This window comes from Zalophus californianus, chromosome 7 (assembly GCF_009762305.2).
Source record: "Zalophus californianus isolate mZalCal1 chromosome 7, mZalCal1.pri.v2, whole genome shotgun sequence".
In the NCBI taxonomy this organism is placed as follows: Eukaryota; Metazoa; Chordata; class Mammalia; order Carnivora; family Otariidae; genus Zalophus; species Zalophus californianus.
In genome coordinates this window covers 46,740,502-46,758,589 of record NC_045601.1, presented here as the reverse complement: position 1 = coordinate 46,758,589, position 18,088 = coordinate 46,740,502, and the positions used below count along the sequence as shown (strand labels likewise).

At 35.2% G+C, this 18,088-nt stretch overlaps 1 long non-coding RNA gene across 1 annotated transcript; it reads right to left on the bottom strand.

Moving 5' to 3' along the window:
• Positions 1–12,556: 12,556 nt before the first annotated feature.
• Positions 12,557–17,738, bottom strand: LOC113927355. Its single transcript, XR_003521597.1, has 3 exons — positions 17,639–17,738; positions 13,759–13,878; positions 12,557–12,645 (listed from the first exon to the last, which is right to left on the bottom strand). It is a non-coding gene; the product is annotated as an uncharacterized LOC113927355 (long non-coding RNA).
• Positions 17,739–18,088: the final 350 nt, after the last annotated feature.

Here is an 18,088-nt window from a genome sequence, read left to right as displayed (position 1 = left end):
CCCACGTCAGTCTCCCTTAGTAGGGAATCTGCTTGAGATTCTCCCTCTCCCTCTGCTCCTCTCTGCTCATCTCTTTCCCTCTCTCTCTCGACAATAAATAATAAATAAATATTTTTTTAAATAAGAAATAAAACCAAATTCTTTTCTGCTTTACAGTATTGGTGTAGTTTTTGTTTTTTATTTTTGAATTTCTTTTTTCTTTTTTTTTTTTGCATTCCATGTCCACTGTGCCTCTATCCTCACAAAGGTCCTTATTTACTTTGCTCATCCTATAACTGCTGCTGCAAACTGGTCTTGTAACCTCTAATTGTTCCCAAATTCAAATAATCATTCACACTATATCCACTCAGTCTCCTTGAAACAGCTTTTTGTGTCATTTCACTACTTTGAGTAACAGTGAGTCCAGCAATGGTAGTTGTCATAGTTTGGATGCAACCTAACTTTTTTTAGTTCATTTTCAAGTAGACTGTTTCAAACCCCCTTTCCATCAATCCCTGTCAACCTTACTCTGTTTTCTGAATTATGGAGTCAGAGATGTTGAATGACTAAATGTAGTAAGTGTTTGGTTGTTGATCATCTTAAAGTTGCCAAAGATCTTTTCCTGGACAGCTTTTTATTTGAAATAAGGGTGGGTTTTCTGTTTTTTTTTTTGGAAAATTTTGTATTAGTTGAATTTTGAGACTTTTTTTTGCATATAATAGTAAATAGATACATTTTAATATATATGAAAGAAAGAAAGAAGAGCAATAAAATTTCACATGTACCCACCATCAGGCATCAAGATGGAATATTATCAGGGTTATTCGTGAACTCCCTCCTCAATCTAATTCCTTAATCTGCTACCCTTGAAGGTAACTGATAATATTGTATTAATTATGTTTTCCTTCTCATTACTGGTCCAATACTCGAACCCTTAGGTTTACTGTTTTAAAAGTAGTTTCTGGAACTTATAAAAATGAAATTGTACTCTATGTGCTTTCCTTTCATTTGCTTTTTTGTTCAATACTATATTTCTTCACATTCATCCTAAATGATGTCCATACTTTCATAGTTTGTTGGTTTTTACTGCTATGTAGTATTGCATTGTTTGAATGTACCACAATCCTTATATATTCTGTTGTTTTTAGTTTTTCACTGGTCTGAACATTCACAAATATTCGCAGAAGTGTACTGTTAGGTTTCACATTATATACATTTTCCTCTTTATCAGACAATACAAAATAGTTTTCTATACACTGGCTCACAAATGTATCTGCTGCTATCAGGGGTGTATTCTGTATTAGGAGAAGAGCGAATAAAAATACTCTGGTTTTTCTATATTACCCATATCTTATTTTGCGGGATGTAAAAAATTTCGTCAGGTTGGCACATTTAAACTGATGTTTCATTGTAGTTTTAATTATGTTTTCCTATAAATTGAATTTTTGTGAATTCAGTTACATTTTAAATATATTTTCCGTGAGGATGGTGGAAAGGACAAAATCCTCTGACAGATGTTAGAATAATTGGATGCTATTTTAAGCCTGTAATTGTATCTTAGGAGACTTCCCTATCCTAAAGAGCCTCTGAGTCTTCATCTATACAATGAGAAGAGAGCATTAGACCTCTCTCAGCAAAAACATTTTTGCAAATTTACAAAGATTTTGCTGGAATGAACAAGACTACCACAATGTATCTATCTCCTAAGTTCAAGCAATCATACAAATGAAGTGTCAAAAGAATAATTTTTAAAGGAAAGATGAATTTGTAAACTAGCAGTATTTTCTATTATCATTCAAGGAATATATATTTACCCATATTTTCTTTTTAGTGGTTCAAGTAAACAAACCATAATAAAGAAATAAATAAGATTGTCCTCCTCCTATGTGATGTAGAGGGAATATTTATTGTTTTATTCTAAACAATGCAGAACATGTTTTTCAAAAAGTGTAACATAACTTTGGTCCTCACACCAAAACTTTTCTGTTAGTAGCACAGAAAATAATGGGATAGGGTTGTTTATGAATTACCAACCTGGAAAAATATATAAAAGACGGGCTAAATGGGGGGTCCACTGTATAGATTGAATAATTACCATCCTTTCTTCATATTTTTAAATCAATGACCATGCCAAATATACTACTTAATTAAACTACGTTTTAATTATATGAATTTCAAGCATCATATATTATCTTATAGTTACATGGACTCTGGATCTAAAACAAGCAAAAAAAAAGTGTGTGTGTGTGTGTGTGTGTGTGTGTGTGTGTGTGTGTGTGTTAAATCTTATAGAAATGTAAAGTCAACTTTAATGCGGTATTCCACCATTGGTTCCACCAACGGGCAGGTTCAGTTGATTTGTTTAAACACAGCATAACTGGCATCTCAATATTTATTTAGATAAGACAGCCTTTTCAAAGCATGCTTAATGATTCTGGAATTTCAAAGCCTTTTTCAATAGATTCAAATCTAATCTAAGTAGTATTCGTTTTCATTTTAATCTAATGATGGTGCTTATTGAAATAACTACTTTTATCCAGAAGTCTGTCACCACCTTTCTTCCAAATTCTTCCCCAAATCAGACTTATTTCATCAATTCTTTCAAACTTCATGAAGTCTTTCACCAGAGGATATGAAGAATGCACAAGCTGATTAAATGGAAAGAGATTTCAAAGAAGTCTTGACCTTGACATTTAAAACACGAGCTGAAATTCCTAAAATGTGCTATGAGTCTTAAGTAGTAACAAATGGCAATATTTGGATAAGAAGGGAGATATCTAAAGATATTTCCAAGTTAGTACCTCTAACAGGTTACTGAGCATCATTTTAAAATTTATTTTAAATGAAGTATATTTTGGTTTCTTTTCAACTGAATTTCTGAATACTGAAAATTAAGTTCTTACAATTTTGTAATTTTCTATTTTCAGTTTGTGTCCTTACATGTGTTTCTTTTAAAAATTGCCATGTTTATACTGTGAGGATTGATTCCATATAAGCTTTACTCTTTATAAAAGTTTGTGTTCTTTAATATGAACTTGAAGAAATAACTTAACCTCATTTATTGCAAACTTCTAACATGGTAACCATAATTCCCATTCTCTATATTCCATGGGATTCATTTTGCACATCATACCAGATAAAATATAAGAAAGCCCTTTATAAAATATATAAGATGCTATAAAAAATAAAAGCAGTATTGATTTATTTCTAAATTTAATCCACTGCATCACAAATTTAAGAAGGGGATCAAATAAGATAATATTTAAAATTATATTACAATGAACTAGTGATGTAATATCAGTGCCCAAACAACAGAACATATCTGGGAATCCATATAAATGAAATATGCTTCCTTTTTATAAAGTGTTCAACTAATTTCATCTCAAACTGGCTTCAACAGTTTTGCAAAAATTATGAATAGTACCACTCAATAAAAACAGAATTTTCTAATTTAAAGGGCCCTCAGAGGTCACCTAATCTAGCTCCTTCATTTATAGATGGGCTTCCGGAGGTCTAGAAACATGAACTGACTAGCCCCACATCCAGTGTCATTGCTAGAACCCACTTGTCCTAGCTTTCATATTAGTGGTCTTTTCACTCTATCAACTGGTCATTTGATTGAAAGCCTGAGAAATCTGCTTTGAAAATCAGACGGCAATAAATCTAGCTCATCTATACATTAGAAAGTCAACTTTTAATTTATTGTCTAATGCATAAGTAAAAACTTTCTCAGTGTAGTGTTTAGATTAGTATGGATCTGCTATCCTAGGATGCATGAACAATTACATTGGATTAATTGAGCAAGTGTGAAGTTATGTTAAAAAAAATAGCATTAGCTTCATATATCTTCATGTTAAATGCTTCCCGTCATGTAATGCATTTCATGCTAGCACCAGTTAATGTAGAAAGAGATACTCAAAAATTGTGGGCTAGTAAAGGTTTTATGGATAATAGAATTTTAAAAAATTTATCCATAACATTGACCTGAAGCTATAGAGCTCTTCCAAGAAGTTATATGTGGCATTTTTAAAATCTTCTTGATTACATTTAAATTTTTAGCACAGAAGATTGTGCTATTCTCCCCTGCTTCAGGAAACCTCCACCCTCCAAGAACACTCCTGGAGATTTATTAATCTGATGCCTCGTTTTCAGATATAATGAAAATAAGGAAACCTCTGCAAAGCTCATGGTACCATTATTGATCTTAAGCTTTGGGGGATAACAACCAAAGCTCAGAGGTAGATAATATTGCAGACAGTTCTCCCCATGACAGCAAACCAAGATCCAGACCAGAATTTTCATCAGTAAAGAATGCTGACCTGGGAAGTATATGGAGGGGGACATGGAACATTTAAAATATCAAGGGCCCACTTACCCTTTATTCTGGCAGTGGCTGAACTAATAAAAGTCAGGGGTTATTGAAAATATATCTTTCCATCACTAGTATTTTTCTGTAGCAGTTATCACCCCAGGGCCTAAGAGCTTTGACAAAGCTTTTTAACAAGAAAACAGCAAGAAGCAAGCCCCAGAGCTGAGCTGGTTGGAGGCCCAAATGCTGCTTTTTAAAAATAAGCTTGGAGAGCATTAAGCATCTCTGAGCAGGCACTTCCTTTCCCTCAAGATCATAGATGCTGCTTTTAGACTTTTTCCTCTTTCTTAGGAAATGGGGCCAAGCGAGATAGCTCTGCAAACAGCCATTCTTTACCCCTCAAGATTCCTACTTCTTAGCCCTAGTGAGCATGACTCTCAGAGGAAATTGAAGGGAAGAAGTAAATAGACTCAGAAGAGGAAATGAAAAGTGTAATAATCAATAGAGTACCCTTGGGGTAGTAATGACAAATGAGGATTAAATTTCCCATTTAAAACCTTGTAATTTTCAATGGATTGCCCATTCTATCAGCAAATATGAAAAATATGAAATAAGAGCAATCAAGTTATCAATATTTCCATTTGGTTTCACATTTCATCATGACTTTTTAAAGTGGTAGGCTGGCAGTGATGGATGATCGGACTCAGCAAATCAGTGGGGTCAGGGTTAATACAAAGAACAGTGGGACTGGCCAATAATAAGCAAAGTCAAGAAAGTATATATTCTGCATGAGGTGGTGGCATCCTCATACAGCAATGGCCCTTGCTTTTTTATTTTTAATTAATAGATCAGGGTTTCTTGGGAAAAAATGTGCATGCTTTGCATTTATCTTGTGAACAGAAGACTGATTCATGGACCACATCAGCAAGCTCACAGAATGATGAAAACCACAATCATTTCTCTTCTTACTATTTTTACCATGTTTATCTATTCATGTCTTTTTGAAAGACATTTATTAAATACCTATCATGTACCATGTCTGTGTTCACATGCCTAGAAATCTGGGACTTATAGAGAAGGGACAATGGTTGTATGCAACATTTAAGAGGTTCGGTTTATTTATCACATAAACCTTTGGCTCTAAATAGAATCAAAGATTTTTTTTTGCAATTATCTTTTCTAAAAGCAAATAATGTTTATTCCATAATCTATGCAAACACCTCCCCCCCCCCACACACACACATTAATTAGTACAGGCAGTCTACAGTGTTGAATGAAAGCATCTCAACAGGAGGGACATCTGGAATTCCCTTTCTGAGAGAACCTGTTAGTTGCTAGACAGTAATTGCTGTCATTGTCTCCCTATGTATTGTAACCGTTCTGTACACCGCTGATAATTAATGCAGTGCTTAGAATTAGGGATAAAGACGTTCCTAATTTCAGAGACAAATCTTTCATTGTTTAAATAACACCACAGGCTGCAGTTAAGCATTTTAACAAAACAGAATAACCACATAAAATCAAAGAGTAAAAGACCTCAACCTAGAGAACAATTTCCCCCACATATTTCTGTGGAAGAGCAGCATATGGGTAAGACTTGAGCTTTCATTTCCATGTATTATGGATCATATATATTTATATGAAGGCAGATTAATATATACTGACCATATATTATTTGCTAGGCCCTGTGATAAATACATATATTATCTCACTTAATCGCTACAATTACCAAATGACGCTGATATCATCTTTATGGGTGCATGAAGATAATGAGATCTAGAAAATGTGTGTAACTTGTGCAAGGTCACACAGATAGTACAGCCTAAAGCAACCGTCTGAGAAAAAAGCTTCATGATTTTCTTCTCCAAGTCACACTGACTATGGTATTTCTTTTTTTTCTTTTTAAAGATTTTATTGATTTATTTGAGAAAGAGAGAATGAGAGACAGAGAGCACGAGAGGGAAGAGGGTCAGAGGGAGAAGCAGACTCCCCGCTGAGCAGGGAGCCCGATATAGGACTCGATCCTGGGACTCCAGGATCATGACCTGAGCCGAAGGCAGTCGCCTAACCAACTGAGCCACTCAGATGCCCAGACTACGGTATTTCTTAATCTCAGATTAACATATGTGATACAATGGTTACATCTACTTATTTCCTGTGTTTATAAATATAAACTATTGTGTTTGTATAAATTAAATAAATCACATATTTTATATGCAAGAAATATTGAGTTTACCTCTGAATATTTTCCGTCACTTCTGCTCTTATAAATATTTTCTTCAGGCAGTTATTGGGTTTTAAATGACATATTTATCTTATTACAATGATTATATCTTTAGGTGTTAATTATTTGCTATAGTAATTTCCACAGGAAATTTAGAATATGTGAGAAACACAAATTGTAACATAGGACTATTTATTAACATATGAGTAGTATTTAGTGAATATTTTTCATATGGTAATGCCTTTCTCTTACACCCAGGAATTACTTATTAGCTACACCTTCATTTGTGCAAGCGAGGAGGTAAAAATTCGTATGTGAACAGTGGATGAATTACAAAATGATTAACTTTATAAATGATTATTAGTTTAATGTATCAAATATTTATTTAAAATTTATGATTCAAATATTTTCCTGGATTTCCTTTGCTAACAATCTTAACTACTATACTTAAATATCACTTTATTTTAAAAATTTGTTTCCAAAATTTCCCCCTACACACACATTGTAATTTACCCTCCAAAAATGTGAAGTCATTAAAAAGCTATTTTAGTATGGGAAAGGATGAAAAAGAAAAATAATGTGATTGGGCGCCTGGGTGGCTCAGTTGGTTGAGCGACTGCCTTTGGCTCAGGTCACGATCCTGGAGTCCCGGGATCGAGTCCCAGGTCAGGCTCCCTGCTCAGCGGGGAGTCTGCTTCTCCCTCTGACCCTCTTCCCTCTTGTGCTATCTCTCATTCTCTCTCTCTCAAATAAATAAATAAAATCTTTAAAAAAAAAGAAAAATAATGTGACAATGTGGGAAAAGTTAAGTATTTCTATATGGTACTGGTGAACAACTTGAAAAAAGGTAATGGGTTAATATTTATCAAAAGTTTTAAAAGTGTGTAGGCCTTATCCATCAATTTTACTTCTGTAAGGTATAATTCAGAAAAGCATGCTTAGATGCAAGGACATGAATGCTTATTGAAAGATTGTTAATAATACCAAAAAAAATGGACACTGTCTAAACATCTTCAGTAGGCAGTAGGAAAAAAATTGTGCATCAAAGGACACTGAAGAGAGTGAAAATGCATTCCACAGATGGGGAGAAAATATTTGTAAATCACATATGTGATAAAGGTTTAATATCTGGAATAGGAGCTCTTAGAAGGAGCTTAGAAGCGGCTCTTAGAACTGAACAACAAAAGGACAAGAACCCAATTCGAAAATGAGCAAAGAACTTGAATAAACATTTCTCCAAAGAAATACAAATGGCCAACAAGTACATGAAAAGATGCTCAACATCTTTAATCATTAGGGAAATGCAAATCAAAACCATAACAAAATACTATTTCACACCCACTCAGAAAGCTATAATTAAAAAAAAAAAAAAGGAAAATAAGTGTTGAAGAGGATGTGGAGAAACTGGAACCCTTGGGCATTGCTGGTGGGAGCGTAAAACAGTGCAGTATCATGAAAACAGTTTATTTATCTAGAAGTTAAACATAGAATTAGCATGTGATCCAACAATGCCATTCCTAGTTATATACCCAAAAGAATTGAAAACAAGGACTCAAACAGATACTTGCATGTCGATGTTCATAGCAACATTATCCACAGTAGCTGAAAGGTGGAAGCATCCCCAAGGACCATCAACAGATGACTGGATAAACAAAACATGGTGTGTGTGTATATATATATATATATATATATATATACACACACACATACACAATTGAGTGTTTATATATATATATATTAATTGTGTATATATATATATATATGTACACAATTGAATGCTATTCAGCCATAAAAAGAAATGGAGCTTTGATACATGCTACAACATGGATGAACCTTGAAAATGTTATGCTAAATGAAATAAGACAGACACAAAAGAACAAATATTGTATGATTCCACTTAGATGCATTATCTAGAATTCATAGCATCTGAAAGATTAGAGATTACCAGAGGCCGGGGTAGGGAAGAATGAGGTTATTGTATAAGGGGTACAGGGTTTCTGTTTGCAGTGATGAAGAAGTTCTAGAAATAGTGGTGATGGTTGCACAACATTGTGACTATAATTAATGCCACTGAAGAGTATATTTCAAAAGAGTTAGAGGTTCCTCGGTGGCATCCGTGTTCAGCTGGGAACCTGCTTCTCCCTCTCACCCTCCCCCTGCCTGTGCACATGTTCACTCGCGTTCTCTCTCTCTCTCTGTCAAATAAATAAATAAAATCCTTAAGAGAGTTAGAATGGCAACTTTCATTATATACATTATACTACAATAAAAAAAGACTGTGGATTGAATATGAATTCATTCAGATTATCATAATGCAAACATTAAAATGTTTATGTAGATCTAAATTTATTGGTAAAGATGTCCACCATGCATTTGTAGGAGAAGAAATCCAAAAAAATCAAGTTATATAGTGTGGTGACATCTGAATAAATAAATGTGTATGGTATGTTTCCATGTATGTGGATAAATGTGTGTGTGTCTGCTGCTGTGTGTGTGGCAGAGAAAGACAGAGAGAAATGATAAACCTACATACATAATGGTTAAAACTAAGCTGAGGTTTCAGGTAATTGTTTGTTTGTTTTTTTTTCTTTTCTGAACTCTGATGTTGTTCTCTTAACTTCTGTTTTTTTTATTTACAGAATATTTTAAAAATTAAGCTTCTCTCATCTTCAACAGAAGAGAAAAAATGAAGACTAACATATGAAAAAGTGGAAGAAGTTAAAAAAAAAGGGAAGAGAAGCAGGAGATATAGAGGGAAAAGAAGGAGGGAAAAAACATTGAGGCCAGGTTATTGCTACTGATTTACCTTAGAGATCAGCTCTTTATAGAAGAAAAAAGTCTTAGCACTCCAAGACACGGAGAAGGAACCAGGCAAGACCAACTCCTGGAGTTGCATGTCTCCCTTTTATTGAGTGCTTTCCATCTGATCTTGGCCCAGAACACTTGCAGTAAGGATTTCTGTCCAATGAGGTTGCAGAGTTATGCCTGTCATACATAAAATTGTGAAATTTTCATGAAGATAATTCAATTGTAGCCGGACTATACTTATATTCTTCCACTTCGTTTTCCAGTTTTCAATCTGGGCACATGGGAGGTTGGGACTTCCTTGGCTATGTGAAGTTAGTGTGATCATGCAATTTGCCTTGGCCAATGACATATGAATAAAAAAGCCAGATGTCAGTTCCAACTGTTAGAGTTAGCACGTCATTTTTCATGTTTGCTTTTCATGCCTTGACAACAATGGAAGCACTGAGATGGAGTCTCCCTCAGCCTGGGTACCTGATGATGAAAACATAAATCAAAGCCCCCTTGATCCATGACTGACAGGTAGCATGAGTGAAAAATAGATCTTTGCTGTTTTACTTACCAAGATGTGGGAGTTGCTCATTACAACACCAAAGCTTCACTTATCCAGATAGTTTGGCAAAAAGCATTTCTGAGATCTTGTATTCAGAGGTACAAGAAGAAATTCATTCATCAAATATTTCTTGAGCATGTGCTTTGTGCCAGACGTGGTCCCACTAGATAATAAACCCAAGGAACAAAACCGGCCTTGTGGAGTTTTCATTTTAATGTGGGAAACAGACACAAACAGTAAACATAATGCATACAAATCATACGCTATTCTTTTTTTTTTAAGATTTTGTATATTTATTTGAAAGAGAGAGAGCACGAGCGGAGGGAAGGACAGAGGGAGATGAAAAAGGAGAAGCAGACTCCCCGCTTAGTGTGGAACCGGACACAAGGCTCCATCCCAGGACCCCAAAATCATGACCTGAGCTGAAGTCGGATGCTTAACTGACTGAGCCACCCAGGCGCCCCAAATGTAGGCTATTCTAAAAGATGATAGTATTATAGAAAAAGTATTGGAGCAAGATAAGAGGGATCAAAAATGGTAAGTCAGCTGGGTTAAAATTTTAGATAGGGTGTTGGGAGTAGACCTCACTGAGAAATTACCTTTGTTCAGCGACTTGGAAACAAACACACTAACTTCAAGTGACTCAAGATGAGCTGAAGAAAAGGGGGCCAGAGGCAATGAATTGGTTTTGAGAAAAGTTATGGAGGATATCACTGGGAAATAATCTCAGTAGGGATTGGGTTACTATGTGAATTCATTGCACATGCACAGTCACATTTTCTTTCATAAGATAAAGGGGTTAATTCTAAATTCTTAACTGAACTAAAAATAAAACCCACATGCTTATGTGTAGAAACTATGATCTAATACATTTCCATTTCATTTATCATTGCTTTCCCTGGATCACGAATTGGATAGGGTTATAGAAATCATAGAGGGTTCAAAGGCCTTACTTTAAAGATTTGAAAACAGCATTCACAGTGAAATGTTGAGGGGATCAAAGTTCATTTGTAACACTATAAGTGTGCGCATTTGCATATGATGCATATGTATAGACCATTCACATATAGACACACTTATCCATGCATATAGATATATATCCTCAGAGTATTTTAATGCCATTTGTCATACAGTTTCTTGCCATGCACAAGCTGAGGGTCAAGCTGCAGTTGGTATGTCCATAGTTAAATAAAGTTTCCACCCACTAAGTCTAGACTCATATTACAACATGGTCAATAATGTGATGAGAAATTAAATTGCTTTAGCCTGGCTCACCGGATATTCTAGAGGAATGGCCTAAGAGATATATGAACAATTTGTTCCTCCAGATTCATTAACTCGGTATCAAGATAAAACCGTGCATTGATCTATGAAAACTTTGAAGAAATACCTTTGTAGAAATATGACCTAAGAATCTACCTGGCGTAAGTAGTTCTGTGTACTGAGAGAATAAAGAAATAATTATGCAATTTAGCACTCAGACATTTCTAACTCTTCAGTAAAGCAAATCCTAGCTCATGAATTTGAGTTTCTAAACATCTTCATTCATCATTGAGGGATCAAAAAATGTGAAATGAAAGGGTAAAAATGGGAGGACAACACTTGAACAGACTATCCTTTCCTTGTTTGTATAAACTCAGATAGTTGCTATTTAATGCAGGGCCAACGCCTGCTCCAAATTAGATTATATCCATCGAAAGCGGGTAGGAGATCAGCTAGGGGTATGCAGTAAAATTCTGTTTACTTTGTATTACACTCTGCTAATGAATGTTTTCTCTCAGGGACTAAACAGTAGGAGTCACAATACCTAATACTTGGGTTAATAGTAACACCGTATGGGAATTCAAGCAAAGGAATATTTTGACTGTAAACTGTGGACACCATTATACCATTTTGAGTAACTTGGTTAAACATTTTTCCTTTCAAATGTTATTCCTGTGGATAAATTAGAAAGGATGGTTTGAAGGGGAAAAGAACCACCGAGCTGAAGCTTTGTCCTTGGCTTTTCATTGCTCAACTGGGAGGAAACAACTACCAGAGAGGTCTGCAACCTTACTCTGCCATATCGTTCAGAATGTCAGCCATAGATCACCTGTGACAAGTATTTAATTCTTTGTCTCACCAGGGACAATGTGCAACCTTCTCCTGGAAGTGAGGTGTTTCATTTCATTTTAAAGCTGCCAAAAATAGTTGTCTTTTTGGCCTTGCAGTAAGCTCTTTTTCGATTTAGTATTCCCAACTTCTTCCTCTAAAAGCTGTGAAAATCATTCCCTTTCTACTGAGCTCCATGCTAAATCCTTTCAAAAGTCTATGACATACACGATTCTCCCCTTCATAACAGTGCCTGTTCTTGTTTTCCCACAGAAGGCCACATAGAGCATTTTTTACTTTGTTTTTTCCCGGCTGAATAGAATAAAATATTAGGATGCAATGATTAAAGAGGCAGACCAAATGTGCTTTAGTTATTGGACTTCTGCTGAGGAGGAAATAAAGATTTGAGCAAAGGTAGGTAAGCAGTTTTTATAGGTGATGTGGTGAAAAGTACACATGATATCATAATTAGAGCTGATATACACAGTCATTGGAAGACTCATTCTACCACTAAGAAGAGAATATCTGCAGAGTCAAATACTGACTCATGCCATTCTTCAGATCATTGACAACTCAGTATGCCCCTGGACCTGGACCATAATGTAGTCATCTAGCAGTTTGGATCAAGCCTTCCATTCCTCCAGCTGTGTCCATCTTGACTGAATTTAAATCACCACCATAATGCTGTTAAAAAATCAGAAATATCTAAAGTATTCTCAGCTTTATTTCAGTTTCTAAAAAATTAACAAATAAAAGTGAAGTGTGGGCTATGTGCTCTACTCAAAATGTATTCAAAGTATTAGTTTCTAAATGTGTGAACATATCGTGATTATCTATATATTTCATCATGATATGAAATTGGCCCATTGAAACTTAGAAGGAGAAACCAGTACTCTGTTTCTCCCCCAAATGGGTTCTCACTGTTGCAGATACAGTGAACAATGAAAAACCTAAAAATTGTTATATTTAAATAGAAAAGAAGGTATGCATGTAGGAATTAAATAAATTTAAAAATAGTTTGGCCTTAAAAGTTGTAAAATCTGTGTGGACAATTAAAAAAATAGACTAGAAAACTATTTGTTTTTATGCTAGAGATATAAATCATCTAAATGAGGGTAAAATAACAATGCATATAAAATAATAAATAGATTTCAGGCCATTTATAGTCACTCACCTGGAGTAGGTCAAATTCATTTAAATTGTTTAAACATTCTAAGTTACTGCTATTGGTTTACTAAAATGCTTTTCCTCAGACATAAACTCTCATTTGTATTTGAATGCATGGATGTGTAGATAATCTATTTCGGTTTCCTTTTACATAATATTTTTCAAAGGTAAGATGGACTTTAGAAAATAAATGTAGAAAATAAATATGGGAAAGTGTAGTGTTTTTAACTTTCATTTTTGTATTTAGAGGTTTAGAAACCTTTTTTCTTTAATTTCATGTATGTTTTACTCTTCCATGTATTATGTTTATTCATTACATACAAAATTGCTTGTGGGCATATGGAATGCTTAGGTAAACTGCATATAAGCTACTTGAAAATTTGCCATAATTCCAGTGACAGTCATTTCCAAATTTGCTTTCTCTGTTAAAAATTTTGCAAGAAGGGTGGAGACATTATTTTCTGTTAGGCTCTGACTGCATTCCTGACCCGGCCATGCCAGCAAGATATATGTTAGAAAATATTATGGCATTTGTAATAATGCTTTTGAGTGGAACATATCCCTGTGGGACATATTTTATGTGTGCTGTAGATATTGGGAAGAAAAGCATTCAGGGGGCATGTTACTCACAGTGAAGCTGTCGCCAGGTAATAGAGTAGTACAGTACTTGGGTGAAATGATACAGAGAGACTTATTTCATTTTCCAGTGAAACATTTTAACTGGCTTCCTCTTAAGAGTCTGCAACTTGTCTAAGCAGGGGGAAAAAAAGCAGCAAGGCTGATAAAATCATAAATAGCTTTTCCATCATTGCTGAAACTCTAATTTTCTTGCTTATTGCTTGAGTTGATAAAACAAATAAAAGAAGGAATCTGAGAGAGAGATTTCTTTAATATGCAAAATGAATTTCAATGTACTCTCCTGCTGGTATTTTTATGGAAAACCTGACTACATGGTACACATGGAATGTAGAAATCTGCATTTAGATAGAAATATTATAAAATGCATGGTAGGGTACAAAGTCAGTCTTTTAATGGAGATGGTAAAGTGCTGCATTATACGGTTGAGTGGAAAGACAGCATGCATATAGGTTTTCCCTTCTTGGGTAACCAAGTCCCTGGTTTGCCCAAGAGGGTATTACATTATTTTGAATCTTTGACAAATATTGATGACGAAAAAATATACCAGATGGGTAGGTTCTTTCCAAGGGAAATTTTTCTGCTATCCAAAAGATATGCTTGTAATGTACGGATTTTCCTAATTTTCCTCAAATCCTTCTGGGAAATAGTGGAGATTGATTGTGTTGGAAGGTATTTCATTGTACTGAGACGAATTTCACTGTAAAGAACTGAGTGATATCTCACGATTTTATTAAAACAAGAGAGGACAGAAATACTTGAATCTTAAATAAATGATTTTGGGGGTGGCCTCGGGAATTTCACAGTCCGGGCAGTAGCTCCCTTGTTCTGCTAGCAAATGGAGAGAGAAGGTTGCCTCTCACCAACCACTCCACAGGGCTAGAGGAAGGACATTTTTGTCGACATTTGGAAACATCAAATGAGCACTTCTTTATGCTGCGAGTGGAATTGTTACTATCAGGCACGTCTACAAATAGCTATTACATAAATGAGAAAGAACTGAAGTAGTGGTAATAAAAATACATACGTTGTTGAAATAAAGATCATTGATTAAAAGTGATTACAGGCAGAAGTGATCAGAAGGATTTGAGCTGCTTTATAGAAAACTATCTTTTGTAATACTTTTGTAATATTACTACATTTGAATTAAGCCTACCCAATGAGTTCATAACAGACAGAAACAAATCAGCGATACAAACGTGGCAGGAGGAAAATTTTTGTCCCTGTGCACTCTTCCAAACCGCCCCCTCCCCCCCCAGAAAGAACAGGATAAAAGGCCATGGAATTCCACAAGAACAAAGAGAACAGAATAAGAGCAGACAATGACAAACTTGGGGCAGCAGGAAAGCACATGTACACGGGACGCCTGATTAAGCAGGACTTAAGAAACTGGTAACATAGGTCTGAAGGGGTGAAGTCAAGGAGGTAAGCGGACTGCCGCCAGAAAACCCCAGACAGGCCGAGGTGTTACACCGCTGAAAGGAGTTCGGGTGGGTCTAGGAATAGGACTGGCTGCAAGTCTGTGCACTCAGCTGCTCAGACCCCTTCCCCAGCATGACAGAGCTGTGGCGGGTCACTACTGTAGACGGAGAACCTGAGAAACTGAAACCCAAATCTGCTGACGGTGGGGGTTTCACTGAAACCTCAAGTAAACCAGAGTCTACAAGGGGCAAATCGTCATAGAACTACCTTTTTCCTAGTAAAAATCCAATAACTCTGAAATTGAAAAATTAAGAAACTTATTATGAGCTTGTTACTTAGAAATATGGAGACAACTACCAGAGAAAAAGAATTAAAAACCAAAATAGCTAAAAGAAGTGAGAGTTTATGGTGTATGAGAACTGCAGGGAGGGAGGACTTGCTCTAATTCTCCTGAGCTAGTAGAATTATTTGACTTTTGGGACGCCTGGTGGCTCAGTCGGTTAAGTGTCTGCTTTTGGCTCAGGTCATGATCCCAGAGTCATGGGATCGAGTCCGCCATCAGGCTTCTTGTTCTGCGGGGAGTCTGCTTCTCCCTCTTCCTGCCACTCCCCCGGCTTGTGCTCTCTCTCTCTCTGACAAATAAATAAAATCTTAAAAATTAAAAAAAAAGAATTATTTGACTTTTAAACTATCTGCATGCATAAACTTAAAAAAATAAAAATTAAATTAAAATGCAGAACTGAGGACACTGTAAAAAGAATAGTACACACACTCTACCAAGTATGGAGAATAGCACATTGATATATTCAGCAATGAGCATTGTTTATTCAAACACATACTCGAAATGATCTGGCAAAATATTTTAGCAATCAAAGTGTAAATGAATCTCTTCATAGTTAGGAAGAGTATTTTTCTTGCTAACCATTCTTTTCTCCCACTTTTCTCTTGAGGGTCCATTCACTCGTTTTTTAAATTCCTCTTTCTGATCCATTTTCATAATGGGACGTGTGCTGAGTGATTCGACTTAACACTGAGTTTACCATTTTACTCAGCACCAAAACAATGAAAAGAAATCATGAAAAGAAAAGCAATTTTATGGCAAGTACAACGCATGGTTAGGTTCACATTCCACATGTGAATAAAAATTATTGCTTTAACGACACAGCACGCTGAGGTTAAACACTAAAAGGAAAGGTAACTGATGACTTATATAATTAAATTTAAGGGTTAGAGTTTGATTACACTGATTTTTCAATGAAGTTTAAATAAATAGGTTAAAGTAATAAGGCACCTTAAAGACAACACCTTTCTTCCAAATCTCAGTCTCTTTGGGAATACAGTGTGGTCTTGCATTAATTCTTTTGACCAAAAAGGGAAGTGTTAGAGAATTATGGCAGAGTTTTTAGTGACCAAATAACATAGGAATGTTTTTCATTCCTATAAAAAAACTGCAGCTAAATGAAGTTTCTATCATCTCTTTTTCTATATAATCTAATTCATGTTTAATTAACTCTTAATCTTAAGAGTCTCTGAATATTCAAAATGTCTTTCTGCAAAAATCACCGAAAGTACTTCAGGACATATTTATATTCACTGTGTTCCAGTGTCTGACCGCTGAAAGTAATAGAGACCTTGTGTGAGGCACGTCTCGGGCTTGCCATGGAGCCCTGATTCTCCTGAGGTTAATGGATGACTATACTTTAGTTGAATTATCAAATATAATATTCTACTGTACGTGCTATTGACTGGGAAGGCACAACTAGGCACTAGAAGCTAATGGCCATTACTTTACTCTGCTTTCAACTTTAAACATTGCTCCCAAGCATTACTTGCTTTACTGATGTTGACTGTTATTGACTTGAAGAGCAGCATTTTTTTCCTGCTGCTTTTCCTTCTCTAATCAGGAAAACCAAATGGGGTCTCCTTTTCTTTTATCAAAATGCTATCATTTTGAAAACAACAGCAATGAAATTGTGTATGTTTGAAGCATTCAGATTTTGTAAAAGGAAATTTAAAAGAATGACCAGTACTAAAGACAGGTAACATAAAAAAAAAAAAAATGCACTACAAAGATTTCATAGTTATTTAAGCCACAAATAAGATAAAAATTGTTAAAGATTTATGAAACATATTATACAATTAAATGATGAGGCATCACGAATCTTCTACTCTGCCCGTATTCCACAGGCGTGTTTCAAGGAGTAAAGCACAGCATCATCCCTCTATCTGCCCAGAGAAGAGGAAAGGAGAAACATGACAGATGGACCAGGTTTAATATTATAGACATTTGCAACTGAACAGTCTGGCTTCCTGTTTAAACTACTCAAGCTTCCCTCTCAGTGTTCATTATATCATCCTGACGCTTCAACTGAACTGCTGGTCGTGTTAAGGCCAAACACTATCTTACTCTATTATGAGAATTTTGTTGCCCTTAATTGTCATTGGGTCTTACGTGATTAAGGAAAGCAGAATGAGCATTCATTCCTCCATATCTAATCGTAGAAAACGGCTCTGGATCTTCTTACATTGCCTTAAATATGAATAAATATTAGAATAACAAGACTTCTGTTTTTAAGAAATGAGTAGATCTTAGAACGTTTAATTTCTTCTATGACATAACTTCATCCATAACCTGCCACAGGATTCCTTTGGAATGTCTAGGTTCATTAGTATCAAGATGGGTCTTTAGATATATAATCTAATAAGATGGTTTTTTAAACCAGAGCTCTTTAACTTATTTTATTAAATTTCCTTTCCTGTTAATGCAGAAGTTCAGTAATAATTAGGACTGTGATGGATTAATGATTGATAATTTTTCAAGTTAATATTGGCAAGCTGTAGTCAGAGACATGCATTATTGCTATTCATCCCTGCTCTCTGGCATATTGAACGTAAGCAAACT